The sequence below is a fragment of the Rhinolophus sinicus genome, chromosome 15, assembly GCF_057876585.1.
Source record: "Rhinolophus sinicus isolate RSI-liver-muscle chromosome 15, RSI-T2T, whole genome shotgun sequence".
Lineage (NCBI taxonomy): Eukaryota > Metazoa > Chordata > Mammalia > Chiroptera > Rhinolophidae > Rhinolophus > Rhinolophus sinicus.
The window spans coordinates 123,501,819-123,520,881 of record NC_142515.1 but is presented as its reverse complement, the minus strand read 5'-3'; positions in this window follow the sequence as shown (position 1 = coordinate 123,520,881).

Here is a 19,063-nt window from a genome sequence, read left to right as displayed (position 1 = left end):
ATCGATAGATGATAGATAGAGAGATAGATATATCTAATAATAGTTTCAAACTAAAAATTTAAGAGGCATTAATAAAACAAAAAAATCTTCATTAGGGATCAAGTAATTGTAATTAAAGGATTAGAGATTAGGGCAAAAGCCCAGATAGTGTGTTCTCACCACCCCCACAGGAGAGGGGCTCTTATTTTGTGGGGAAAAAAGAGAGGGAGATGAAGTAAGTTGTGTTATATTGTAAAAGAGTTCATAGTTGCTAGGTGAGGTAAGGTTAGATTTGTACTCAATATTGGTTAGGGAAATAGTCATCAGCAAAGTCCAACTTCATGTTTCCTTACCACACAGGATATTCCCTTTCTTCCTGATTTCTTTGAATGTTGGTGGTTTGGTCCAGTTCTGAAAATAATAAATAGATGAATAGATAGGTACATAGATAGATAGATAGATAGATAGATAGATAGATAGATAGATAGATAGATAGATAGATGGATGGATGGAGAGAGGGTAGATAGGCAGAGATAAAGATATATTTCATATTTCATGAACATGCCCAACAAAATTCATGGAATTAATTGCCATGCATTTACTGTCCCTTAAGCAAAATTTGGAAAAGCTTTCCGAAATCTGACACCTACTTCCGAGTTTACTCCATATGCAGATGATAAAAATATCATGAGACTTTGCATCGGAAAGTATCATAGAAGGATTGAAGTAATGGTTTGATATCAAAGATAATAACATGAAAGAAACCACCCAGTATTTAAATTCTTTGGTGTGGCAACATTTTTATCATTGTTGTGGTTGTATTAAATTTGTATTGCTGCCCTCATAAATTACAATAATTTTAGTGGTTTAAATGAACACAAATTTATTTTACAGTTTTGAGTTCAGAAGCCTGATGAGGATCTCAATGGTTAACGTCAAAGTGAGGACTGGACTGCGTTTCTTTTGGAGAATCCAGGGAAAAAGACTGTTCTCCGGTATTTTTCAGATGCTAGTGGGCACCCACATTCCTTGGGTGTATCCCTTGCTTCCATTATCAAAACCAGCAACATTGCATCTCTCTGGCCATCGTTTCCTTCTAGCCACAGTTAAGAAAGGTTCTCAGGTTTTTACGGATCCATGGGATTAGATCCAGCCCACCCAGATAATATAGGATTAAATCAATCTGCATCTCAAGGTTTTTTAACTAAATCACTTCTCTCTCTCTCTCTCTCTCTCTCTCTCTCTCTCTCTCTCTCTCTCTCTCTCTCTCTCTCTCTCTCTCCTTTCTCTTGCATTGCCATGTTGTGATTTTTAATGATAAATACATATTTGATCCTCATCCCTGTTCCTGGCACAAAGTTCCTAAAACTCTTGGAATTTTCTAAGTGACAGGGTGAGGGCACCTGTTTTTGTTGTAAATAAGGTGCCTTTTGGAAAGTCCTTAGGCAACCTAAGGATGGTGGCTGGTTGCCTGGAGAGCCAACCTTGTGATTAGAACATGGACATTTCAATCCCACCCAAGGAACCTGAGGAAAGGGGAGAGGAGTGGGAGATTGAATTTAATTACTAATGACCAATGATTTAATTAGTTATACTCTGTAATGAAAGCTCCATAAAAACCCAAAGGCCAGGTTTCTGAAAGCTTTCTGCCCCATGTGCCCTTTCCCAGATACCTTATCCTATGATTTTTTTCCCTCTGATTGTTCTTAAGTTTTATGTCCCTTTATATAATAAACTGATAATCTAGCAAACAACATGTTTCTCTGAGTTCTGTGAGCTGCTCTAGCAAATTAATAGAACCCAGTGAGTAGATCTTTGGAACCTCTGATCTATAGCCCTTGGGTCAGAGGCACAGGTACAACCTGGATTTAAGATTTACATCTAAAATGGGGGAAACCAGATTTGAAAGACTAAGCCCTTAATTTGTGGGATCTGACACTATCTCCAAATAGATAGTATCAGAATCGAGTTGAATTGTAGGGCACCCAGATGGTGTCCAAGAATCACTGTCGTGGGGGTGGGGGGAACCCACACAATGGAAGTTGTGTCAGAATTGTGGACAGATGAAAAAACATACAGACAAATTCTGAGGATTAGGATTTGGGCATTTTTGGGGGCTATTATTCTGCCTACCAAAACAGTACTTGCATTTTAGGAAATTAACGACAAAAATATTGTTTGCTATCATAAATTATTTTGTATAAGCCCTTAATAGTACATGTTATCATACCTCTTAGATATGGGTAGCACGTGTAGTCACACTATCTAATAATAAATAAAAAAAATGTACATTTCTCAAAAACTTATTTGGGTAATACTCTTAGCATTTATCAAAAAATACGGGTGGTTTACAACAGAGGACCTGCTCAAATTTAAATATTTAAACAGTTATTCTAAACAATTTAAAATATAAGAAAATGCGTCATTACTTATGTAGTTAAATTATAAACATATATATGTCCTATCGAAATTCAGACAGGACAAATAGATGTAATTAGATTGTGACAATACTGGAGGACTTAAAGGAAACCTTTAGTCTTCAAATAGGCCTTGAAATATAAGTAAGAAGTAGGTAGGCGGAAAAAAAAATAAATATAAGGCAACACCGAACAGTTTTATGTCAGAAGACTAAAGCATTCTGGGTAAGAGGAAATGCATAAATAAAGGTGTGGTAGGAAAAACTTTCAGGTAGACAGAGGTTCTCCTTCTGTCCTCCAGTAAAAGAGAGTTCCATGTGAATGACATCAGCCAAGCTGTGGAAATTCAATATGAACCACCTTGCTTTGATTATTTTCTGTGAATATTCCCTCTACTGTTGCTTTCCTTTGTAATACTTGAGTCTATAGGTTTATCTGGTCAGCTTTTTTCTATCTTAGAGGTAAATGAAAGGGCCAGCTGATTTCAAGGCAAATTATTTCTGTTTTTCACCTGTATTATGTTTGAACCCTTTTTATGCTGTATCTCTTAAGTAATGGCACAGTAATTTAATTTGCACCATTTAACACAGGATCTTCTCTTTTTGGAAATCACAATTATGTGTAAAAAAAAAAAAAAATGTGCTCATCTACCACCAAATATATGGTGATGGAAAGAGAACTGACTCTGGGTGGTGAACACACAATGTGATATATAGATGATGTATTACAGAATTATACACCTGAAATCTATGTAACTTTACTAACAATTGTCACCACAATAAATTTTAATTTTTTAAAAAATAAATACCTTGTTTTCCTGAAAATAAGACCTAGCTAGACCATTAGAACATTTAGCTCTAATGCGTCTTTTGGAGCAAAAATTAATATAAGACCCGATCTTATTTTACTATAATATAAGACTGGGTCTTTATAATATAATATAATATAATGTAATGTAATGTAATGTAATATAATATAACATAATATAATATAATATCTGTCTTCTATTAATTTTTGCTCCAAAGACGCATTAGAGCTGGTGGTCCGACTAGGTCTTATTTTTGAGGAAACACGGTATGCATTTGACCCCTGTAATCTTTCAGATCTTTGTACAGCTATAGTGTCCCAAAACGCTTCCTGGTTCTCTCTGGTGCCATTATTGGTTTTGAAGAAACCGAGCAGTGCCGGTTGTAGTCAGGACATGCTCTGTCAGGACAGGCCATATAGCATGATGGGTGAGTCCATGCATTCTGCAGTCAGCTGTCCAGGATTGGACCCATGCGCCACCATATGTTACGTATTTGATCTCAGACAACTTATTTGACTTCTCAGTGCTTCATTTTCCTGATCTGTAAAAGATGTGCAGTGATAATAATGACTTACTCTTATGATTGTCATGAGAAATAAATGAGTTATTTGTAAAGCAAATAGTTTCTGATACATGGCAAAATCTACATAGATGGTAAATAAATAAAACAAACTTGGCCATGTGGTTCAATATAAATGTTCCTTTCGAGGTTGTCAATTTAAAGTTTATATCATTACTTTTTAACAATTGATAATAACATTGATGATAACAATTTCTCTATTATGAAGATTTAATTGATCAGTATGTATACTAAATATATCACATTGCTTGATTCATAGAAGGTACTCATGCATTCTATATGTTGTTAGTTTTGGTATTATTAAGAGAGTATTACAGTTTTATTTACTGCAAATTAATCTATTTATAGTGCAAAAAACTCTAAGTCATGAAAAGTTGCACAATTGAGCAAATATGTTTAATCTAGTCACATCTCCCAGACAAAAATATGTGCAGACATTTTCAGAAGGAAAAAAGAGAAGAAAAATAATTTGTAAAAATGGAGTTCATAATAGATGAGAAAGGCGAGAGGTATGAAAAAAAAACAACTATTAATTTTATCCTCACCCAATATTGTGCAAAAAATGTCTAAAGAATCGTATGACTAAAGATCATATGCAAAATCATTTCTTTCAATATGGCATAGTGAACAAAATAGATGAAATATTCTAAAAAATGGAAATCGTTTTAACTCAAATTACAAAAAAAATACCTTGACCAATGGAAAATTAGCATCTACCTCTTTGTATCAGAAAACGGGTCAGAGAGTTATCAGTGGAAGTTACAAAAGAAATCATGGAAGGTCCAGCCAGTAACATTAGTATAAGTGCAGTGGGCAGTAATTGTCAAGGAGCAGGAATTATACTGAAGCCATTATAAGAAAAGCGATTCTTTTGAATTGCATTAATAAGCAATGTATTTAAAGAATGGTGGCACAATATGACAAGCAGTGGATAATTAATAGCTCATCATGGTAAAACATTACACTGTGATATGTGATATAACTGTTTAACACAAGGGTATGGCATCTTTATATTGAACAGGACACATTTTCATGCACAAATGTCTCTGAAACTAGAGACCAAAATAATTAAGAAGCAAATTAACTTATCTACTTACTAAAAACCTACCAAAGAGACACTGACAATGCATCTAAGTCAGTAGCTATATATTTAAGGGGGGAAAAAAAACACGCAAAAGCAATTGAAAATAATTTAAAACATAACACAACCTAATATTGGCTTCATTCTCCCAGAAAAATATTGGGACCCCCATCCATTTTTAGGATAAATGCACTGCACAGGAGTCCTGCAATGTTATATGACAGGTAGAACTTTACTAAATTATTAAATTTAAAATCTTGGCAAACTCCAGTGTATACTTTTAATATGCTAATTTGTGAAAATCAAATATTTCTATCGCTTAATAAGATTAGTAGATTATTTGTTGTATATAAATAGGCAACATTTAAAAATATTTGAGAATTACTTTTCTAGATGTTCACAAAAATTATCTGGTTGACCTTTTTTGTAATTTTTTCACCTCTCACACTATTTCCAGTCAAGAAGGAAACAGAACAAATGCTATTTAACTGCTCTGAAAGTTCTTTAAAGCTAGTTGGAGTGACCCATCTTTGTAATCTGATGCCTAGGTAAATGACATTGAGTTTCATTATATTCTTTTATTTCTGAGTACAAGAGGGAGGTAATTTGTCTCTGCTGCAAAGTAGAAAGCAAAGACCTCATTTGGCCATTGTAGAGAGAATAAAAAAAGAAGGGGCTGACCTGGTGAAAATTATTTATTCATGGAATATATTACACTAAATTGCTATTCCTAAACTCAATCCTATAATCTTTAAATGGAAAATGGAAAATCTCCTTTGGCTATAGTGAGTTTTTCATGGATGAGGACTACAATATGGTATCTTTACTTGCTTTGTTAGTGATATTTGTTGCTCATTTTAAAAAACAAGACATTTTGGGGAAAATATTTAAAAATAATAGGCAATATTTATTTTTCAAATGATTATTTATATAAATAGGTAGAAACTCATTTTTTTCCTTAAAAAATTACAATGTCTAAGAACCACTATTATTTTCATCATTGTATCCTTAATAAGTGAGCAGATTAAATCTTTCAATTTGGTGGGGGTTTTTTTGTTTGTTTTCACTTATGAGGGAGAAATTATAACTGCTGTACTTTGAATCTTTAAATGCAATTAAAAGCTATTTAAAATGCAAATGCCAGGTAATATTTAAGATTGTGTCATAGCATATAATTCTATATTACTGTACTTCATATAAGATAATATGATGCATATGCCAAGGTAACATTTATTTCATACTCAGTTTTACAAAATGCAAGACCAATGTTTCAAGTTAAAAACAAAACAAAACAACAACAACAACAAAAACACACACGCTTGGACTGTGTTTGTCTTGGCTGGTCTTTCTCACTTGTCTGGAAAATAACAGTTCTAGTCTGTTTAGGAAACCAAAAGTAGGGAAGATGTCTTTCTTCCAAGTGAGACCACATCTTTCCCCAGACTAGTTCAGGCTAGTTCCCGTGGTAGTATCATGGTTCCTAGATAACGTGAATGTCTCCTGAGGCCTAGGTTTAGAATTTTGAAATGATCATTTCTACTATATTCCATTGGAAAAAAATAATAAAAGGGCAAGCCCAGAGTCAGAGAATATTTATTAAACTTTTCTTCACGAGAGAGGAAGGTGCAAATTCACATTGGGAAGGACACTGTTATCAGGATAAATCATTTTGGGAAGTTTTGCAATTAATCTGCCAAAAGCTCTCACTAACTGAATGGACAAATTGTATTTGTTATATCAAATAACCCACTTACTACCATAGAAAGAAAACAAAAATACTGCTTCTCTCTGAATCTCCTGTATAGGAGATGAATCAAATAAATTTTTACCAAAGTTGAATGGGGAAAGAAGACTTTATTCAAGACTATTGCCATAAAGGAGAGAGATGCACTGAAACAAATGTCAGTAGAATTTTTGTTGTTGTTGTTGTTGTTGTTTTTGTTTTGTTTTTTAAGGGCTGGGGAAGCTAGTAGAAAAGTACCAGACATGTCGTGGAGGGAGAGGTGATTATGGGATATATCGACCACTTTGTGTTATTCCTGAGTTTGCAAATTCTTCTGACTATGATTAGGACATATGTTTTTGCCACTTGGCACCTGAGGAAGTTAGGCTCATAGCTTCCACAGAGAATGTGAAATAAAAACTCTGTTGCTCTTGTTTATCACATTCCAAAGGGATAACTCTGAAGTCCTTAAGAAAGGTATTTCTTGGGTTCTAAATCTGGCAAGAGGAGATTTATACACATTTCAAATGGGGGCAGAGAAAAAATTGTAATGACAAGTCATCTAAAGTACATGCTTTAAGAAAAGGGAGGTAAGGCACCTATAGTCAGAAAGAAACTTATCTGAAGTTTAGGCAACTTGAGGGGGTAATGTTAAGGTCATCTTAGTCACTGAATATATTTCATTCACCCAATCACCCATCAATTGTCTCATTTAATTATATGTTAAATTATATCACTTTAAAAGCAATTCAATTCACGTTCTTTCTGTGCTCACTAGTTGTGTGTGTGTGTGTGTGTGTGTGTGTGTGTGTGTGTGTGTATATATATATATATATATGATTTTCTAAATCTGTTATACATATTTTTAAATCTATTGTATTTTTAATATTCCATGAATATCATATGCAATGCAAAATTATTTTACAGTTTTGTAGTTAATTTGTTTTATATGTGACTTTTTGAATTATTACATTAGGGGGGAAACAAAACTGCTTTGCTTCATCTTGGAGTAAATTAGCCAGCACTTTCACCACCACATGCTATTTCTTATAACTGGAGTAAGATTAATCTTCATGAACAAACTTGTAGAAGAAATAAGATTTTTGCCATTTAGACTTTACTCATGAATAAAATGCCTTTAGGGGAAAATGAAAATGACTTTTTTCTCCCCATTTCCTTACCCAAAAAACAGTTCAACTGACATAAGTGAAATTTTATGAAAAGAGACACATTTTGTTTGAAGACAAGTATGAAATATGCTAATGTTAAAGGTGGACTTTTTAGAAAATGGTGAACAGAGTGAAACAACAATGTTAATGGGAGAGCAGTTACAGGCTTGTCTATGTTGTTGACATAAATTGCATTGCCATAAAATTGTACCATCCTTTTATACACAGAATCAAGAGCATTTTATCATAACAAAAGACTATTCTTTTCAAACTCAGTGGGAAAGAGGCAATAGTGGAATTCATATTAGAATGCATAGTGATAAAGAAGTCAGCTCAGTTATATTTTTTAATGTACATCTTAAAAGAAAGTTTTGTATAAATGGACTGACCTTCAAAATAATAATATCATAGCTAAAACAAATATCTGCTATTTATGTACCATGGGACTTCGAGATATGTCTATATAGCTATATCTCGAAGTCCCATGATAATATATCTCAAAGTCCCGTGGTACATAAACAACAGATATTTGTTTTAGCTATGATATTATTATTTTATATATATGTGTGTATATATATATATATATATACACATATATATAAAATACAGAATATATAATATATTACATATGGGACTTTGTGGTATATAAAATATATATTATATATATATATATTACATATATAATATATACACACACATGCATATATACGTATATACAAATACATATATTAGTACAGTTTGGTGAAATACCATCTTTGAAACAAAATAGTTTTCCATGTTTAGAAAAATACATGAACAAATAATTTTCAAGCCTGTGTCATCAACTTCCAGGTCTTCAGAGTAATGGTGCTGTCCCTCCTCTTTATGACTCTGCTACTTGAAGTTGCCACTGACACCCATCCAGTTTTCTGTGTAGTCTCTTCCTGTGTAATCTGTGAACCAGACTTTACATCATACTGCAAGACGTGATCGACATCATTGAGGTAGTGAAATGCACTCAATCCATCAGCACTGAAGGCATGTTAGCTGTGACCTAGCTCAACAGGCTGATGATGTTCATAAGATAGATGTACTTGGATTATATTAGCAGCTGCTAAAGGTAAGTTAGAGCAAGGTAAATGTGAGCAGTGTAGAGAAGTGAAAAACAAAACAAAACAAAATCTGAGCAGTAGCGAAATATCATCTCAGAATTTAGAAATATTATTGGTCAAATTAAATACTCTTACTTATTTTTACATTCAACACATCAGTAATGCTGCTACAAAGCTAATAAGAAATCAAAATCTGGCAAACAACCTTTATTTTATGTTATGGATGTAATTAATATTTACACTGTATAATCTGAGGCAATAGGGGAAAAAAGTTTAATCTAACGTTGTTTGAGTTATTCCAATTATCAGATGTAGCTTCAAGTACAATTTAACTTTTCTATGTTTCAGATTTCTCTCAATTCTCACATATTCTTAATGTTGTATTGGGGGAAAAAATATCTTTAAGCAATAATTAAAGGCAATGTTGTCTATAAATTAGCCCTAGTGAATAAATGTATTAATTTTCTGTGAGCTAAATGCATGTCAATGAAACAATCTTCAATAACTCATGTTTTTATGAACTTTAATTAAATAACAGTATAGTATATGAATATAAGTATGTATGTATGCATGTATGCTTTTCTGTATTGAGTTCTAAATATTAAATATAGGGGATTCATCCTTTTTCCATGGAACAGAAATTCATTTATTTTCCTCATCGTGTAATATTTAATTGAATACATGTACCACAATTTACTTTGCTTGCAAGTATACCGTATTACAAAGAAAACATTAATGGATGGTCTTATACATGTGTTTTTGTAAAAGTACGGTTGCATATAGAAGAAGGGTAGGGTAAATATAGAGTGGGATTGTTGGGCCATCAGAAATTATTTGATCAGTTTTAATAGATCTTCCCGGTTTTTCTAAGTAGCTATCCCATTTTACATACCTACAAGCCATGCATGAGAGTGTCAGTTGCTCCAGCAGGTCACCAACACAGGTAATTGACAACTTTTCTCCTATTAGCCATTCTGATGAGTGTATAGTACTTATATCATATTATTCTTAGCGAACAATAAGGCACTATACCTATTTGTATTTTTATTGACTGAATATCTCCTTGTGAAGTTCCATTCTCTAATTTTCAATTAGGCCATCTCTCTCATTACTAATTTGTATATGTCTTTATAGATTTATATATTTTGAATGTGAGAAATTTGCAATTTCATATGTATTGCAAATAATTTATCTAGGCATTGATTTTACATTAATAGTGGTGTTCTTACCCGCATTAACTTCTCATATTTACTTTATACTTTTCATTGATGAATTTTTCACATTTAGATTGGGTATGACTATTTTGAGGATAGTATTGGATGGGATTATACATACTTTTTTTCCATGTCAATATCTACTTGGTGTCACCATGTATTGAAAAATAATCCTTCACAAATGTAAACATTGCTATAAATCAAGTGGCTATTTATGTGCAAGTGTAGTTCTAGATTATTTATTCTGCTGTAATACTTCATTTGTCTTTCTTTATGCCAATCTAACACTGTCCTAATTACTGTGTTTCTCCTAATTACTTTATAATCAATGGTGAAAACTGATTGAATTTGAGTAGGTTCACTAATTCTGATCTTCTGTGTTTGTTTCCTTGCTTCCAAGAATGTCTTGGCGATTCTTAACCATTTGTGTTACCATACATACTATATAATCAATTTTTCATTTTCTATTCAAAATCCTGGTAGCACTGTGCTTGGAAATGTATCGAATTTATAGATCATTTATGGATCATTCACACCATTACATGACCTTAGTATATACACATATACCTCAATTTATTTAGGTCTTTAATTTCTCTCAATCATGTTTTATAGTTTTCTTTGTACAGATCTTGCTAATATTTACTTGGGTATTGTATCTGTTAACTTTGGAATATAATGAACCATCCCAAATTATCAGCATACCACAATATCTATTATTTCAGTTCACAATTTTATGGGTTGGCAATTTGGCCCTGCCTCAGTTGAATGATTCTACTCATGTGGGCTTTGCTCAGCTAATCTTTGTTGGGTTCACTGGTGGGTCTGTGATCTACTTTGACTCCCTCATCATAAACTTTTGTGTATCTACTATAAGCTTTTCTTTTGTGGTTACCATGAAACTTACATAAAATATCTTATAATTATGACATTCTACTTTAAGCTGGTATCAGCTTACCTTTGATAGCATACAGAAACTCTATACTGTTACTTCTCACTCTCTCACATCTTAGGTTATATATATTGCAGTCTATCTCTAATATTGTATTTCCAATGACAATATTTTAGTTATGGTTATTTTTAGTACATTAGTTTTTTTAAAACTTTTTAATTAAACTAGAGTGGTACCGTGTTTCCCTGAAAATAAGACCTAGCCAGATAATCAGCTTTAATGCATCTTTTGGAACAAAAATTAATATAAGACCCGGTCTTATTTTACTATAAGACAGGGTCTTAATATAATATAATATAGTATAGTATAATATAATATAATATAATATAATATAATATAATATAATATAATATAATATAATATAATATAATATAATGTATAATACCGGGTCTTATATTAATTTTTGCTCCAAAAGACACATTAGAGCTGTTTGTTTGGCTAGGTCTTATTTTCGGGGAACAGGGTAAGTGTAAGTTGTAAGTAACTCAACATCATCACAATACTAGATAATTTTATTTTAACTATTTATTTACCATTAGCAGTGAGTTGTACACATTCTTATGTTATTATATATTATTTGTCCTATATCAGTTTATTTTTTGTTATGTTTTCATGTCTACATCGATATAATTTCCTAATGCTTATTACATCTTCACTTCTATACACCTTTAGAACTTCCCACTCCATCTAACCACATTCCTTTATATTAAATCCAAGTTTGGACTTACTGACAGTTTTTTTTGTTTTTGTTTTTTTCCTCACTCTTTTTTTCAGTGTTGTTATTATCCTATTATATTTCTGGATATTGATATGAGGTATTGTTTATTTCATCTAAAACTGATGAACTTATGTTGGCCTAGCAGGAAAGGTATTAGTCCCCTGCAAACGCCATGCAATCCAGCTAAGTTTTAGTTCTTAAGACCAATAATACTGGTCACTTCAAGACCTGTCCTTAAGTTCCCCAGTAACCAGCCATGGGCATCAAGCTGACAAGAACAAGTGTTTCAAAATATTTTTATTACTATTTTATATAAGTCTCCAGTTATACTTGGTGAAAGCCCAGTGATGCCTCAATCATAAAACTTCAAATCCTACCGTCTACGTGCAATGACCCTCTCCTGCATGCTGGCATCTAGTTTGCATGTTTTCTGGGTTCTATGCCCCATGTGATGGGACAATGATGAACTGTTATTTTAAATATCTCCCAATAAATGATATTCACGCAGGTATATTAAGTTAGCCACGTGGCCATTTTCCATTATTTTTACTATGATAAAACTTCTATATATTTGCAATATATCTGTCTGCTATATATTGTAAAGAACCTGGATACGTGAACCCCTTGTGTACAATAATATTGCATATGCCTTTGTGAAGATTACATTTAATTTTAATTTATTTTTGTTTTCTAATATTTGTTCATATTTACTAAATAGTTGATTTAGAAAGTACAAGTGGTTCAATGTGAGTCCTGTTTTTCCTTCTCAATCCTGCCTCAGGACGTGGAGGGCATGCCACAATAATACAATCATGAATGTCAAGAGTTTTTCTAGATGCTAATAGTGGATGACACAGAAAGTCAGGGAGAGTACTGGGCTTCATCTCAGCCCAGGGAATTGGGGGAAGAAAATAAAGAGACAAAAACCGTTTTTTTCAATAACCTCCCTGTACACACACGTACTTCTGCATTGAAAGGTAAAGATTTCTAAGAGTGGAGTGTATTTTGATTACAATAATCTTATTGTTAAATATTTCAGGAGAGTTGTATTTAAATATTTCAGTAACATTTAAACTTTTCAATGAAATGTTTTACTCTAATATATTTATAATGACAAGTTTAGGAACTTGGTTCTTTTACACTTAATTAGCTAACAAAGGAAGCAGAAAAGAAAACTAATGTTTGTTGAATTTGGCACTATACCAGATGATTTTCATATCATTTTGCATTTGTGTGTACATGTAGAAAACATTTGGCATCAGTGTTTTAAAATGTAAAAATTATATAAGGAATATATAAATAGGAAAATTGAGCTTTCAAATGTAGCTTACAAAAATAATCGGTATTTTTAAAAATTGAAGATTAACACAAGATGATAATTATTCCAAAATTGACATTCTTTGTTAAAATTATTATCAAAGAATTTAAAATTATGTAGCAAGAAAGAGACTTCACACATATTTAACATAAATTGGGTATAGGTTCGTCAGAGAACTCTGCAAAAATGTTTATCACATCAATGTAGGTTGATCTCTTTGTATTGCATTTCAAAATTGCAAAATTTTAGTTATAATCTGACATAAATTTGCACCAATCATGAAAGTCTCTAATTCCAATATCAGTTAGAAAGGAAGTTACTAATAAGATCTAAGAAAATAACCACAATTAACCCACACTTAACTACATTATGGCAGCTTTGAAAGACAGATATATGTGTATATGTATATATGTATATATATATATATATATATATATATAATATATATATATATATATATTATATATATATATATATATATATATAAATTTTTAAATGGCTAAAAATAAAACACATAACCAAAAATAGAGTGTATCAAAATGTTAACTGAATACAAAATACTATAGGAAAAAAAACATGCTTAGCACAGTATCTTATTTTCTAAAAAGAGGATGTTTTAAATTACTACTGCTTATAGCTATTTTTTTGAAAACTGAAAACCTGCATTGAATTCTATGATTTGTTTTTAATCTATGGTCTTCCAGAAGAATGCATTAAGTAGTTTGATATAAATGTTAAAGAATAAACAAGTTCATAAATCAAAATGTCAAGGTATTTTATTTAAATAATTAAAATTCTTAGTAATAATCATTAAATCAATTCATTCATTTTTTAATAAAAAAATACTCGTTAAACCCCAACAATTTGTTAGGACCCCAGCTGGACACTCGGAATTCAAAGACAAAAGAATGAGACAGTAATCTATATAATGAACAAAAAAGATATGTCTGCATCCTAATCCCTGGAACTCGTGAAAGCTACTTTACATGGTTAAAAAACAAACAAACAAAAAAATTACTTCGCAGATGTGACTAATGTAAGGATTCTGAGACAGGAAGATCATCTAGGATTAATTGGGCAGTCCTTACATGTAATCACATGATCCTTACAAGTGGAAGTCAGAGGAAGATTTCATACACAAAGGATGAGGTGATACGTAGAAGAAGACAGAGATTTGAAGATGCTAGCCAGCCTTGAAGACTGGAGTGATGCAGCTAAGGAATGCTGGCAGCCAACAGAAGCAGGAAGAGTCAAGAAACAGATTGTCTACTAGGGACCCAAGAGGGTAGGTATGGCCTAGTCGACATTTTGACTTCAGCTCAATTATACTGATTTCAAATTTCTGGCTTCCAGAACTGAGATAAAATACATTTCTGTCATTTTAGCCATCAAATTGATGACAATTTGTTACAGAACTCATAGGAGACTAATAAAATCAACTGTCTTTCAAAGCTGCCATAATGTAGTTAAGTGTGGGTTAATTGTGGTTCTTTTTTTAGATCTTATTAGTAACTTCCTTTCTAACTGATATTGGAATTAGAGACTTTCATGATTGGTGCAAATTTATGTCAGATTATAACTAAAATGTTTTAAAAATAGCTATCTATCCAATGAACATAGGGCAATGAACAGCTCTAGTTATACATGTCTTTGATTCTCTTAATATTATGTATACATTAGGAAAAAGGAAAGGTGATTTGTTTTTTGTAAGTGTCTGTTCCTTGCTTTTCATCCATTCTAGGTACATAAAAAACAAAAAGCAAATATAAAAATCTAAACTCATGAAATTTATCTCCAATGCCACAGAAAGCATATCACTATTATATTTTTAAAACAAAGACAGAAGTAAATTCTTACAATATTAGAAGCCATTCTATATATCAAAAATGAAAAATACACTAATATCTAAATTTTCTGTAACTGTTTTCAAACATTTTTTCTAGTTTATCAAAAGCATTATGTTATAAAATCATTGTAAAATAAAAGGAGATGTTTAGTACTTTTGAAATTTTTATTCAAGGTCATTTTTTAAAATTAGATTTCATATATCTTTATTATTGATCAGGAATATGCAAAGAGTGCTCTTGAGGGTTTATTATTTAAACACAAAACAAAACACTATAGAAGTTTCAGAACTACGCTTCTTATATATAAAGGCCATGAGAATTTTTTTTAGCTAAGATGATTGTATTTTGGCATCTACAAGGTTAATTGGACCTTCTCAATTAATACTATTAATAGTAAGATGCATTTAATGATTCCCATGAACATTAATAGAGCACTTCTGGTGTTCAAATATAATGTCAACCATTGGATGAAGGTGTAAGGCCATCAGTCAAGGTCCTGGGGAGGGTGGGGGATGGGGAGATCAAATGCTACCATTGGTCAATTAAAGGAAAAACATGGAGAAGCCATTTAAAATAGTTAAGGAGGGAATAAGGAAACCAACAACGTTGTGTATGATGCCTCAAAACGAGGTGAGAAGGAGGGCCAGGAACTCATATTACAGCGGCATCAGTCGCCAGAATCATGGTCAGATATGGTAAGATTCAGCATGCTTCACTGGTGAGCTCTCACAAAATGCCCGCTTACAGCTGCTGCAGAGGGAGTTATTGGAGCTTCACAGGTAGTCATTACAATTGCAGGAGTTGTGGCAAGTTCCGAGAACACCCACTACTACAGCAGAAGGGGATTTTTATTGTTAGGCTGGCCTTTTGTGGCAGCTTCCTAACCTGCAGCACCAACTTCCCTGACCTCTGGTCCCCTGGCTTTTCCTAAAGCATTACTTACATCCGAAATTGTCTCTATCAGGCTCATGGAAAGTGGCTTCTGCTCTATTAACTGCAGTTGAATGATTATGTTTCTAGAAACATGCTGAATTCTCTCTGTGGGTTGAAGTCTAAACTTCTTTGTGAAGCACATAAGCCTGTCACGAAGTTACATTCAGATTTATCTTCAATTCCCAGTGTCATCTATTCTTTGAATATAAGGCTGCATGAACACTGATAGTGCCAGGCCTAATGGAAGAATCCTGGAAGCTGGAGAGGAATAAATAATAAGAGTGTGGCTTATGCCCTGCTTTCGGGATCAGAGCTAACATCCCATGTACCTGGCTGAGGAAATTGGCAAAATACAATATGTAGGATAAAACTATAATTTCATGAGAATCGAGATAAGGTCATCACTTGACATAACTGAATATATGTGTTCATGTTGAACAAATATGTGTGTGTGGGGGGAGTGTATGCACGTGAGCACACAGAGGCCAAGAGGATTGTTTCTAAATGTGTGATATATTTATCATGTACATCAGCACCAGTGGAGTTTTGTCATCCTTACTCTAGACACAATAAATTGAAATCTATGTGAACTGGAGCCAAAGAAGGATTCAATGAGCGAGAGATGCCATTGTTGGCTGTGAACTGGATGGGCTACATGAAAGGGAACGCCGGCAGCTTCTAGGAGTAGTGGCCGAGCCCCACCTGGCAGACAGCAAGGACTCAAAGATATGCAGACACCAGGAACTATATCCTGCCAACCACATGAATGTGAAGCTGTGAAGATAATTTTCCCAAAAAAAGAGCCCCCTCAGCCAACAGCATGACTTCTGCCTTGTAAGACCCTAAGCAGAGAATTCATCTGAGCCTCCTAGATTTCTGACCTGTAAAATTGTGAGATAATAAATAGGTATTGTTTCATAGTGTTGAGTTTTTGGTAATTTCTTGCTCCACAATAGAACATAATACAAATTCATAGAATCATACAACATGTAAAGGAATTAGTTTTACAAAATCTGTTACCCAACTTTAAGACTTATACTAAAGCTAGCTATAATAATCAAAACAGTGAGGAATTGGCAAAATAATAAACAAATAAATCAGTGTAACAGGATAGAGACTCAGAAATAAACCAAAGTAAGTATAGTCAACTGGACTTTGACAAGGAAGCAAAAGCATTACAATGGAGCAGACAGTCCTTTCAACAAATAGTGCTTAAAAAAACCATCTATCCACATGCAAAAAAAAAAAAAGAATTTAGACAAAGACCTTATACCTTTCACAAAAAATTACTTCAAAATGGATCATAGACCAAATGTAAAAAGTGAAATTATGAAAATCCTAGAAGATAACATAAAGAAAAACAAACAAAAAAACTGACCTTAGATAAGTTGAGGCCCATGATACAACACCACCAGCACAATCCATAAAATAAATGATTGATAAGCTGGACTTCATTAAAAATGAAAACTGCTGTGCAAAAGACAATGTCAAGAGAATGAAATCAAGCCACAGACTAGGAGAAAATATTTACAAAGATATATGAGTATATCACATGGATATTATAATAAATGCAACTACAGAGAAGTCACAAACTTTGTGGAAGATATCAAGGTTGGACACGTATGATGCTTTTGTACATGTTCTTTCAGAGAATAGGCCATATAAGAAGAGCATCAACATCACTATAGATTATTCTGCCACTGTAACTTTGAAGAGAATATTGCCTCAAAAGAACAAAAATCTCCCTAGTCTTGATGACTTGTTTTGCACAAGTTACTGGCAGCCAAGATTATCAGTTCAAAGGCGTTTAAAAATTATGAACCTCTGGAGAGTCCTCTTGAGATACATGGGAAATGTGTTATAAATGGTACAATATAGACACACTGTGATATTTCATTTTATTTATTTTCTTCAGTATTTACTAAAATAATGTAAATCGGGTTCCTATACCCACAGAAATAAAATGCGTTTGTTAATATTTGGTTGGATGACAAATCTATGGAATTTTTCATTTCTTAGTTCTTGCACTAATGAATGCCTGAAGATAATAATTATTTTGACCAAAAAAAAAATCATCTCACCTGCATTCTATTCGGAATCATGGATGTGATAATTGAACTGTGTATCTGTGATGTATTGTCTGGAGCAATTAAATATAGATAAGAAATGTAATTTTAGAATTAATTGTCTGAGGCATAGGTACTTTTGTTTGTCTCTAGTTAGACTATATTGCGATTTCCGATAGTTACATAGGGTTTTGTTAGGTGAATATTAGCAAAATTATATTGAGTCTATATGTCTATAATATGCTGTAAAAGAGACCATCTGCTTTTTTACATTGTGTTTTTATTACATTTACACATAGTTCTGAAAATAATCATTTAAAATTGAAATCTTAAAATGACCGTAAAAATTAATTGATTTTTTAGTACCTTTCTGAATTCACTGCAATACTGGTATGGATATATATTATACTGCATTACCTTTTTTCCATCTCATTACACTTTTTTGGCACAGTAAGAATAGAACATTATAAGAATAAGAAGGCTGTAGGATTTAAAACTTTGTGATAGCTCACTTTTGTAAAAAAAAAAAATATATATATATATACATACATATATATATATATATATATATATATATATATATATATATATATATGGCTTTTTAAAAAATCAGTTAATTTTTCTGGATCTACATTAATATGACAACTGTAAAGCACTTAAAGTTATCTATATTATATAAACAACTGACATTCATACTTTGACATTTATTAATTTTAAAGGCAAATGTCCCTGTATATTCAAATATAAGTTATTCAAATATACATTTTATTTATTACTATCACATTTTAATATTCTATGATTTTGATTTAGTTAAAATATGTGAAAAGCTAAAAGTGGACTCTTGAAATTTTTAATGAAGAAAAATGGAAGCAATCTTTGTTCAAAGGAACCCTGGTTCATTACTTTGGTTTCTCTCATTTTTCTGGCACATCAGTATATGTCTGCTGAGATTCCACTGACCCGCCCTATATTTATAAATGGAATAAATATCCATTCTACAGACATTGGAAAGCTTATTGCTGTCCCAAGATTTCTTACCATTCCTGGAGTGTTACAGTCCCATGATCACTTCTACCTATGAGTTTAGAAACTTCATTCTCTTTCTGCTGTGTGGTTCAGCATCAAACCAGCTGTCATATATTAATTTCACTTACAATAGATTTTACCTTT